The 12500-nt window shown below is 39.2% G+C and overlaps 1 protein-coding gene across 22 annotated transcripts in view; it reads right to left on the bottom strand.

The window, feature by feature from the left end:
• The window catches only part of nAChRalpha6 (nicotinic acetylcholine receptor alpha6), a 336668-nt gene that overhangs the window by 134749 nt on the left and 189419 nt on the right, over positions 1 to 12500 (bottom strand). The window lies entirely within an intron of this gene.

The raw sequence follows: 12500 nt of genomic DNA on the forward strand, positions 1-12500 counted from the left end.
TTCCCCTCTTTTATCTGCTGTGTCTTTTACCCATTCTTTCTCCTTTTCCCCTCTCCATTCTCTTTTCTTCCTCACCCTCTCCTTTCTTTTCTCGCTTCCTATCCCCAATCTTACTCTTCGTCCATCTTCTCTATATTCTTCTTTCCTCCTTTCACCTCCTCTAACTCCCTCTCCTACTCTTTGTTTCCTTCTCCACTCCTCGTTCATGTCTTCCCTTCCATTCCCTTTGTTTCACTCTTCCCCACCCACCTCTCTCTCTCTCTCTCTCTCTCTCTCTCTCTCTCTCTCTCTCTCTCTCTCTCTCTCTCTCTCTCTCTCTCTCTCTCTCTCTCTCTCTCTCTCTCTCTCTCTCTCTCTCTCTCTCTCTCTCTCTCTCTCTCTCTCTCTCTCTCTCTCTCTCTCTCTCTCTCTCTCTCTCTCTCTCTCTCTCTCTCTCTGCCTCTCTCTCTCTCTCTCTGAGCATGTTGTTCCTTTCATCATTATCATACTGATAATGATGGTGATCTTATCTAGGATAATATTTATAATGATAAGATAGTAATGATGATATATACAATAAGAAAAACAAAATATGGCAATAAGGATAGGTAAAATAATATACACAATAATGGTAATGATGTAAGCAAAAAAAAAAAATAAAAAAAAAATCGTGATATTTACAATAATAATAAAAACAACTATAGCAATAAAGATGTTAATTATAGAAATGATAAACTGATAATTATATTGATAATACTGATTAAAAACAGATGATAATGCAATTGTTAATCATATCCATAATGGTAAAGATAATGATAAAAATGAAAGTTAGTGCAATAATGATTATAATAATAGTAATGATGATAATAATATTGATAATGATGATAATAATGATAATAAAGATGATAATAATAATAATAATGATAATAATAATAATAATAGTAATGATAACAGTGATAATAATAGTTGATAAGAATAACAAAATTGATAATGATAATAACAATAAGGATGATAATAATAGTAATATGATATAGCAATATAATGATATAAAAGATGATGCTAATAACGATAGTGATAGTAATAATGATAATGAAAAAAATAATAATGATAATAATAATAATAAAGATATTAATAATAATGATGATAATAAGAATTATTATATTATTATTAATAATAATAACGATAATAATGGTAATAATAATAGTAATAAAAATAGTATTAGAGGTGGTAATAATAATGATGATAATGATAATTATAATAGATTAACAATATTGATGATGATAATGATAATACTAATGATATCAATAATAATAATGATGATATGATAATAACGATAATAATAACAATAATGATAGTAATAATAATAATGATAATACTTATAATAATAATAAAAGTAATAATAATAATAATAATAATAATAATAATGAAAATAATAATGATAATGATGATAATGATGATGATGATAATAATAATGATAAAAATAATAATAATGATAATAATAATAATAATAATAATAGTAATAATAATAATAATAACAATAATAATGACAATAATAATGATAATGAATAATATAATATAATAATAATGATAAAAATAATAATAATGATAATAATAATAATAATAATAATAGTAATAATAATAATAATAACAATAATAATGACAATAATAATAAAAAAAATAATGATAATGATAATAATGATAATGATAATGATAATAATAATGATAATAATAATAATAATAATAATAATAATAATAATAATAATAACACTAATGATAATAATGATAACAATAATGACAATAATGATAAATAAATAAAATAAATAAAAATAATTTCAGTACTAATGACAATGATAACACAGTTTGTCCTAACGATAACTGTCAGGTAGTTCTAATTTTGTTTTATATGAAAGGACGTTAGTATTTACTTGTTTTGAGTCTCCCACACGGAATTACCTGTTTTATTGATCAAACCTTGAGAACAGTACATTTAGGATCCCTCTTTTTGCTCTAACTTCTCAACTTATTTTGTTTAATTTGAGCTCTCTCTCTCTCTCTTTCCATCTCTCTCTCTCTCTCTCTCTCTCTCTCTCTCTCTCTCTCTCTCTCTCTCTCTCTCTCTCTCTCTCTCTCTCTCTCTCTCTGTCTCTCTCTCTGTCTGCCCCCCCCCCTCTCTCTCTCTCTTTCTCTCTCTTTCTTCCCTCGTCTCCTTCCTTTCACTCTGTTTCTGTCCCTCTCTGCTATGAATTTCCTGAAATTGGTAGTAGTCGCTCAGTGACTGTTCTCGGAACGCCTCTGCAGTTAACTCGATGGGGATCTGTCTGTTCCCGGAAGTTTGCGGCCGGATGTAGTTACCAGGAGACCCTCCCCATCCCCCTTTCCCCTCCTTTTCCTGGTCTCCCTCCTTCCCCTCCTCTCCTCTACCTCTCTCTCTATTCCCTTTTCTTTCTCTCTTCCCTTTCTTCTCTCTTTCTTCCTTTTCCTCTCTCTCTTTTCCCTTTCCTTTTTCTCTTTCCTTTCCCCTCTCTCTCTTCCCTTTCTTATCTCTTTCTTCCCTTTCCTCTCTCTCTCTTCCCTTTCCCTTTCTCTCTTTCCTTTACTCTCTTCCTTCCCTTCCCTCTCTCTCTTCTCTTTCCTCTCTCTCTCTTCCCTTTCCTTTCTCTCTTCCCTTTCTTCTCTCTTTCTTCCCTTTACCTCTCTCTCTTCCCTTTCCCCTCTCTCTCTCCTATAATTCCTCTCTCTCCCTACTCCTCTCTCTTCCCTCCTCCCTCTTCTTCGTCAACCGAACAATGAGAACGCTTTGTCTTTCTTGGAATTGTGAATAAAAAGAAAGATTGAAACGAGAGAGAAAGAGAGAGAGAGAGAGAGAGAGAGAGAGAGAGAGAGAGAGAGAGAGAGAGAGAGAGAGAGAGAGAGAGAGAGAATGAGAACGAACAATGAGAACGCTTTGTCTTTCTTGGAATTGTGAATAAAACGAAAGATAGAAACGAGAGAGAAAGAGAGAGAGAGAGAGAGAGAGAGAGAGAGAGAGAGAGAGAGAGAGAGAGAGAGAGAGAGAGAGAGAGAGAGAGAGAGAGAGAGAGAGAGAGAGAGAGAGAGAGAGAGAGAGAGAGACAGAAAAGAGAAAGAGAGAGAGAGAGGGGAGGGAAGAGAGAGAGAGAGAGGAGGGGGGAAAGAGAGAGAGAGAGAGAGAGAGAGAGAGAGAGAGAGAGAGAGAGAGAGAGAGAGAAAGAAAGAAAGAAAGAAAGAGAAAGGAAGAGCGAGAAGAAATGTTCCCTCAACCTCAAAATGTTTATAGAGAAAAAAAAAATGAATGAAAGAATTCAAGAATCTTCACAACCCCATCTCCGAGGCGAGCCATTTTTCCGTCCGTACATGACCTTCATCAAGATACAAGCGCTTGTGGGTATTTTGGTCCGAATCATAATCCATCAGCATCACAGCCATCGATCTGTGAACCGTGCAACAGCGGTCCAATGCCGTTTCATTGTTGCATAATCACCGATTGCAAAGGGGTAGAGAACCATGAGCCAGCGAAATGGTGCACTAGATTGCCTTAGTAAACGACTTTCAGAAATATTGTCGTGATTGTCTTGATCTCCCGTTATAAATACTATCTTTTACATTTAGTTTCAATAATCTTTCGCCGTCTTCCCTCATTGTTGGCCTTTCAATTGCAATCGGAGAAAAGGCCATCGTTTCGGATTCAGAAAACACGCACCACAAATGTCGTGGGAAAAGTGCACAGTTTTTGCCAAAGCTTTGTTTAGTGCACAGTCATGCTACTTCTTTTCGTTTGTTTCTTTTCTTTTCTTTTGCAAATCACGTATCTGTGTTAGGAATGGCTGAATTCTATATCAAGGCGTTCAATTCAAAATCGAACTGTCTAACTGGTAGATTGAAAGGGATTATTGGTTACTGATTGCAGTATACGATAAATATGATACATACTGAAATTTAGATTTGAATCATCAAGTGTTCAGTGTATTTTGAATAGAAGGACGCATCAAGTTATAGCAAAATGGTTAAACGCCTTCGGAATCTTTTGTTTTGATGATTATCAATATACCAGTTCGACTTCTGTTTATCATCCATGAAAAATGGATTGTTTTATTATCATTATCATTACTGATATATGCAAGATTCGAATGTATTTTGTTGACCCCTAAACCCCACGAGTGTTTTCTGCAATTTTCCTGTCCCTTGAACGTCACTAGCTGTTCGTCATGTACTCTAAGTCGGGTTAACAGTTCGCCATATAACAGAGCTTTGCCATGCCAACGACAGGCTTTACGACACTCTACGGGAATCTTCTGCAGGGCTTTACGACATTCACGTCTACGCTTGCGAGAAGGATAGAACTTTAAAAGGTCGTAACTACGGTTTCTCTCCTCCCAGGCACACAAGCAAACACATTCTCTCTCTCTCTCTCTCTCTCTCTCTCTCTCTCTCTCTCTCTCTCTCACACACACACACACACACACATACACACACACACACACACACACATACACTTACACGCACTCACGTAAACACACACACACTATCTCTCTCTCTCTCCCTCCCTCTTTCTCTTACTCTCTCTCTCTCTCTCTCTCTCTCTCTCTCTCTCTCTCTCTCTCTCTCTCTCTCTCTCTCTCTCTCTCTCTCTCTCTCTCTCTCTCTCTCTCTCTCTCTCTCTCTCTCTCTCTCTCTCTCTCTCTCTCTCTCCCTCCCTCCCTCTCCCTCCCTCCCTCCCTCCCTCCCTCCCTCCCTCCCTCCCCCCTATCCCCCCCTCCCTCTCACTGCCATAACACCCTGCAGATATCATAGATTGAAGGCAGCCGCTGTGACTGTTTGAACATGTCAGTCCGTACCTTTCCTAACGTCTGCATTATGTAGCCGGCGTAGACCATAAACTTCCAACTGAAGTTTAGCGTAGGAAGACTTTAGTCATCGTAACCAGAGGGAATGGACTCTGACCACTTTTCCTCGCTCTCTCTTTTTTCTCTCTCCCTCTCCTCCCCCCCCCCACCCTCTCTCTCTTTCTATGTTCCCCCACCCCTTCTATCTTTCTCTGTCTTCCTTTCTCCACTACTCTCTTTTCCCTTTGCTCTCTCCAGGCTAGTGCTTGAATGTGACAGAGACGATATATTCTAGCGTTGGCAAGCTTCCATTGACTAGACTGAAATCACAATGATGTTTTACATTTTCTTCAGCAATGGATACACTGACCCACCCCCACCCCCACCCCTTCTTCTCCTCTCTCTGTATACTTCCTTCATTTCTCTCTCTATAAATAGCTCTCTTTCCCTCGCCCTATCCCCCCCTCCTCACTCACACACACACACTCTCTCTCTCTCTCTCTCTCTCTCTCTCTCTCTCTCTCTCTCTCTCTCTCTCTCTCTCTCTCTCTCTCTCTCGCTCTCTCCCTCTCTCTCTGTTAGTTATATTCATCGTAAACAGAGTTCGGACGGCTCATTCGGAGCAATGCTCGAAACGCCCTTTAATCAACTACGGATTACGTCGTGTCAACCTATCATCTCGAAGGAATTGGGGACCGTAAGTATACAACCAAACAGCTCTTGCGTGCCTTCCCTTGCCTAGAATAGAATGAAAAAGACGACGAAAGAAAGGAAGGGGGGGGGGGTTACTAGACTGAATTGCCGATGAAAACGACTTGTACATTCATTTCTCTGTAAATAATCGGAACCTATCCTCTGAGGGCTATCAATTATTCCAACCGCGGTATCCATCGGCAATTTCCTATCATCAAGAAACTATGAATCAAATCGCATAGTCATAAATGTGAACTTACAGATGGCGAACTCAGAAATCAAAGTCACCTCAACGTGCCCGCTACCCTAAACACACGTGCCACGGAAGCTACATCGCACTTGATTATACCTAACAATGGTTTGACGTTTCCTCTCAAGGAGTTTACGAATTGGCACCATGAAGTGTTAACAGTGACACCAAATGGGATCTCTTAGCAATGGCAGAGCGCCAGGGTGCCAGAGTGCCAATGAAGTCTAATGGAGCGCCATGAGTTAAGCTTCTTTGATTTCGCTCTTGAGTGACTTTTTTTTTATTTACCGAAGGAAAGGGTTCCGTTCTACCGTGCCTTGTTTTGATTGGCACGATCTTGTTTTTCCTTTTAGATTCTAACCTTTGTTGTTGTAGCATTGGTTATTCTAAATTGGATCGGGATGATATAGCATTCTAAGTATTCTTTTTTGTTCCCTCTTTAAGCATTATACATTTATTATTAATCTAATAGCCCTGCCCAGTATCCAGAACAACCCCCCTCCCCCCTTCCTTCTTAGAATCCTGGCTACGTCCCTGTGTGTATTGTATTCTATATAGAAAACAATGAGCTGAACAATTTGACATCAATACTAATCTTCTGCAATATCGTGTTTTACCGGTCGGCAACATAATCACGTGTACTGCATTAGATTCTATTCTTATCAGTACCCGACTTTCATTCATAACTGCAACGGCACTCTGTTATTCATGGCATTATGAGGAATATTTATAGCACTGTTCTATGTGGACTCAGCTATCGACTGACGTTGGCGTGGATAACACTATTTACACATTGTTAATCTTTCTCTGTTGAGATTCGTTTCCCCATTTTCCCCGCATTTTATTTTCTGCTTGAAAAGGTGAATACAAAATGTTTGAACAAACACACACACACACACACACACACACATACACACACGCACGCGTGCGCGATAGACAGATAAAGGGAAAGGGGGGCTAGAGAAATAGAAAGAAAGAATGAGAGAGAGAGAGAGAGAGAGAAAGAAAGAGAGAGAGAAAGAGGGAGAGAGACAGAGAGAGAGAGAAAGAGATAGATAGATAGATAGATAGAGGGACCCATACCCCCCTCCCACACACACACACACACACACACACACAGACACACACAAACACACACCCATACCCACCCCCTCCCACAATCACACATCCATACCCCCTCCACCACCACAACATACACATCAAATCCCCCACCCCTTCCCATACCCACCCTCACACCATGTACACACACATCTATACCCACCCCTCACACCATCCCCCACGTACAGCCCCCTCCCTCCCACACACACCCCCATACCCCCTCTTCCACCCTATACCGCCCCACACACACCCATACCCCCCCCCCACACACACACCCATCCCCCACACACAACCATACCCCCCCACACACCCCCCCCCCCCCACACACACACACACACATCCCCACTCCACTTCGCCATTACTACACCGAAGAATCCCGCGCACGTTGGGACCTCTCGTAGCCAAAGCATCACGTCCATCTCGGATCAATAACTTAGTATCAGTGATCACAAGACCAGAAAGTGTACAGATTAAACGTAAAGCGGAAGAGAGAGACGGAGGAGAGAGAGGAGGAGGGGAGGGGGGAGGAGAGAGAGGGGCGGAGAGGAGGAGGAGAGTGGAGTGGGGTAGGGGGAGGGAGGAGGAGAGAGGAAGAGAGCGGGGGGAGGGCGGAGTGGAGAAGGAGAAGGAGAAGGTGGGGGGTGGGGGTAGAAGAGAGTGAGGGGGGTAGAGGAGCGGGAGTAGAGAGGAGGAGAACGGAGGCGGGCGGAGTGGAGAATGGGAGGGGAATAAAGAAGGAAAATGGAGAAGAGATGAAAGCGTGGAGGGGGGGAGAAGAAGGAATTGGAGGGGGGATAAGAGGAGGAGAGAGGAGGAGGGTAGAGGGAGAAAGCGAGAGGAGAGTGTGGAGGGGGAGGAGAATGAGAATGTAGGGGGAAAGGAGAGAAGGCGGGGGGGGGGGAGGGGGGAAGAAAGGGAGAAAGGAGAGAGAGAGAGTGAGGGTAGAGAGAGGAATAAGGGGAGAGAGGAGAATAGGGAGGGAGAGAAGGAAGGGGTGGAAGGAAAGTGGCTCTTTGCTCTACCCTCTTTGCTCCCCCTCTTATAACTCCTTCTTTAGATTTTTTTAGGTTTCTTCTTTCTTTTAATCTCTCTCTCTCCCTTTCTTCTCTTCTTTTTTCTCTTCTCTCTCTTTTTTTTTTCTTTCTCTCTCTCTCTCTCTCTCTCTCTCTTTTTCTTCTTCTCTCTCTCCTTCTTCTCTCTCTCTCTTTCTCTTCTTTCTCTCTCTCTCTCTTCTCTCTCTTCTCTTCTCTCTCTCTCTCTTCTCTCTTCTCTCTTCTCTCCCCTCTCTCCCTCCTCTCTCCCCTCTTCTTCTCTCTATTTCTTTTCCTCTTCTCTACTTCTCTCTTTTCTCCTGTTCTTCTTCAATCCTCTTCTCTCTCTGTCCTTCCTTAGCCATGCTCTTTCTTTTCTTCTCGCCTTGTCTGCCCCCTTCCTTATCCTCCCCCTCTCCCTCGCCCTCTGTCTGCCCCTCCCCTCTCCCTCCTCTCCTTCGCCCTCCCCTCCTCCTCTCCCTCCTTGTTTGCCCTCCCCTCCCTCCTCCTCTCCCCTTAATTAACAATCTATTGGCCCTCCCTCTGCTGCACCCCCCCTCTGTTGCCCCTCCCCCTCTCCCTCTCTCTCTTTTCTTTTTTTTCTTCTCTGCCCTCCTCTTCTGCCCCGCTTCCTCTCTCTCTCTCTCTCTCTCTCTCTCTTCTCTTTCTCTCCTTCTCTTCTCTTCTGTTCTGCTCTTCTCTTCATATTCTCTCTCTTCTCTCTCTCTCTTCTCTCTTCTCTCTCTCTTCTCTCTCTCTCTCTCTCTCTCTTCCTTCTCTCTCTCTCTCTCTCTCTTATTCTCTCCTGTCCCCATCTACTCTGGTTCCCTTCTCTCCTCTTGTTTATTCTCTCTCTCTTGTTCTCTCTCTCTCTTCCGACGTTTCCGTCCTCTTGCTTCTCGCTGCAACTCTATATTCGCTTCTCTACATTTTCTTTACTTCGGCTTCTATATTCTTGGCCTCTGGATTGCTTGTTGCTTCTTCTCGCCGCCACTCCTTCTCCTCTTCTGGCTTCCTTTCTTGCACTAGCTTGTTCGCATTATTCTATATTTTTTCTCTCCTCTGACGTCCTAGATTTTTTTTTTCTCCACCTTTTGTTTTGCTACTCACCTCGTTTTCCTCTTCCGCCTCTTCCTCTTCTCTCTTCTCTTCTTTCTTCTCTCTTCCTTTTGCTATTCTCCGTATTCTCATCTCTTTCTCCCTTCCACTTTGTTTTTTATTGTTTCTTTGTTTTTCTCTCACTTTGTTTACTCTTTTCTTATGTCCCTCTCTATATCTCCCTTCCTCTCTTTATTCTTTCTCTGTAATCAAATTTCTCTTCTTTCTCTTTATCTCCTTTGATTCTTTCTTTCTCTCTTTTTTTATCTCCTCATTCTTTCCTATATTCTCCCTTCTTACTTTTTCTTTATTCAAACATATTTTGCATCTTAATCTTTCTTTTTAAGAATTTTTGTTTTTTTTTCTTTCCAAAATAAATATATCTTCTTTTCGTGACTCTTTTCTCGTTCTAGCCATGTCGTTTCCATCTCTATACATAGCTATATTCATCTATTTTTTTTTTTATATGTTTTTTCCAAACATTTTTTTTTTTATTTTTTTTAAGCTATGAACTTTTTTCCTATACTTCTGAGTTGAGGTTATTACGTGATGATTTTTCTTACATCTATATTTTTACTACAGGTGTCTTAACTTAAGGTGTGAAACTTCTCAGCGATAGTTCAAATGTTTTTTTTTTTTTTTTTTTTTTTGTTTTTTTTTTTTTTTTTTTTTTTTTTTTTTTAAGCTGTGAATGATCTCCCCTTCATCCTCTGATGTCTGAGGTTACTTACGTGATGAAAAGAGCACCCCCAGTTGACTCGCCAAACTTTTTTTGTCTCCACTTTTTTTTTTTCAAACACTATACAGGCGTTGAATGATCTCCCCTTCATCCTCTGATGTCTGAGGTTACTTACGTGATGAAAAGAGCACCCCCAGTTGACTCGCAACTTACAGGTGTCTCAACTTACAGGTGTCAACACTTACAGCGTTACCGTCCAGCATCTGTTCTCAGTCAATCATAGTAAATTAGTTCTTTTTTTTAATAGTTTAGATTTGGCAGATAAGCGGAAGCAAAGGCCAAGGGTGTGTAGAGACCGGACACTAATAAATGGATGGTGATGTGTTTGTGCCTGTGTGTGTATGTGTGTGTGTATTCGTTGTATTTGCTAGTATACAATTTGTGCGCTGTGGGTGTGCTGGTGTGTATGTGTTAGGTTGTGTGTGTTAACATGTGTTACTGTGTTTTCTAGGTATGTTAACACTTTTGTATTAATGTACACGTGTTTGCCTAGGTATCACTTAGGCGTATACACATTTGTGTGCTGGGTTAGAGTATGATATTTGAGGTCATGATTTTATTAGTATATGTGTGCATGAGGGAGTGTGTGTGTGTGTGTGTGTGTGTGTGTGTGTGTGTGTGTGTGTGTGTGTGTGTGTGTGTGTGTGTGTGTGTGTGTGTGTGTGTGTGTGTGTGTGTGTGTGTGTGTGTGTGTGTGTGTGTGTGTGTGTGTCTGCATGTATATGTATAATTTTTTTTCTTTCTTTTTTAACTGACAACTCCTTCATTTAGCCTCGAAGAAGTGTGTATAATTTGGGACTGCTAAGAGATGGGAAGGAACGGGGAAGGTTCGAATAAAAAAAAAAGAAAAAAGAAAAAAAAAAGGAATTGATGATGGTTCACAAATAATGACAACAAGATGTTGAAGACGGTGATAAAAAAGGGAAGTGAAGGAGACGAAGATAGGGAGACAGAGCCTGTTGAGCGAATAGAAAGCAGTTAGAACATGCACAACTTCATCATAATTATTTAGCATAGAAGCCTTCATCTTGATTTACATGCAACTAAAAATTTCTCTTCTTATTTATGATTAAAATTCCTAAGGTATGCAAGACTCAATATATATATATCTTTTTTTTTCTTCTTGCATGTGTTGATTAATTAAATTGAAACTAATATGAGTTTATATAAAAGCATAAGAGGAAAAAAACAGGGAGTTATTAATACCGATCTGTAGTGTAGGGGTGGTCAGTTTCCGTTTATTTATCTTTTTTTTTTTTTTTTTTTTTTTTTTTTGTCGTCCAACTTTAATATGGACTTGGTTTGCCACCCCGCTGCCGAAACCTTGTTTTCTTTCACAGATCATTTTCCTTGATCTTCTTTCCGGCAAGTAATAAGGGAAGGGTACGCCAAGATTTCAAGTAGAACAGAATAACATTGAAACTGACTAGCCGCTTCAGTGGGTTGGTATTTTTTTGTTGTTGTTTTCTTGTTCTTTTTATATATATATTTTAATTTTCTTTTGCGTTTTGTATTATTTCTTTTTGTTCTCCCTTTTTTTGGCAACTGTTTTTTTTTTTTTTTTTTTTTTTTTGACGACCGCGACGCGAAGTTTTAGTGTTAGAAAGATAGTTTATTGATGATTAAAATGATTGATATTGATTGAATTTTTGAAAGATTGTGCAACTACCTACAAGATCATGCAGATTTAGGAAATAAAAATGGTTTAAAAGGTTTAGAAATTTCCGAATCACCGTGTAGTTATCATTAGATTATTTTTTTTATTACAAGAAGACGAAATTTTATGCGCTTTTAAGAATTTGTATTTCTTTTTTTAATTTTTATTTGGACCTCACTTTTTGTTTTATTTCGATACTGATTTTTTTTTTTTTTTTTTGGCACGAGTCATTTACAGAATTATAATTCTAACCATGTCACTCTGAATAATCTGAGCAAGTGATTAGTGCCTGTAAATGAGCAACCAAAGGCAAATATCACATTTCCAGAGTGAGCCTCATATTTTTTTATTATTATTATTTTTATTACTATCTTTTTTTTTTTTTTTTTTTTTTTTTTTTTTTTTTGACTCGTTCGTCGCGTGCTCATCAGCCTCAATTTCCTTTTTCTGTTCTTTCTCAAACCTTTTCCTTAATATCAGTGCCGCTTCCCATATTACTTTAAGTATCATTTTTCTCTTCTTTCTTTGTACTTTCTTTTATCGGACGCTTTGTATTGTTTTAAAGAGCAGCCGAGACACGCAACTAGGAGCTTCAGGTGTCTGGGTGAGGCTTAATGACCTTTATTAATGGATTAATTAGAAGAAATAGATAATTAAGTAGAGCTTTAGTGACTACCAACGCCTGTAATTATGTGCCTCGACAGACTTCTCATTAGAACTTCTTTTTCCTTATTTTATTTTCTTTGTTTTCATTTTTTTTTCATTGTTTTAAAGACAGATGGAAAAGCATCAAGTATTTTTCAATAAAGAAAAGAGTTTTAAATTCACAGATATTTTTGATTTAGTGATGATGACTAGATGAGGTGTGTGAAACCATAGAAAGTTAGAATTAGAATTAGACAAGAACATCAAAACATCGAACTATACTACAAACACTTATATATCAACAGATTTCAACGGTGTATATATAGAGATATGAAAATACTTAAAAAAAAATCTGATACCAGTGTGAGCCGTGAGTAACTCCTCCTCAGATATTACGTTTCCAAATAATACCTAAAACTTTCAACAACAAGGCAAATGCAATATATGAGGAGAGGTTATCCAAGTCTCG

This window comes from Penaeus japonicus, unplaced genomic scaffold, assembly GCF_977035675.1.
Source record: "Penaeus japonicus unplaced genomic scaffold, GWHDUDI00000001_assembly GWHDUDI00000017, whole genome shotgun sequence".
NCBI lineage: Eukaryota > Metazoa > Arthropoda > Malacostraca > Decapoda > Penaeidae > Penaeus > Penaeus japonicus.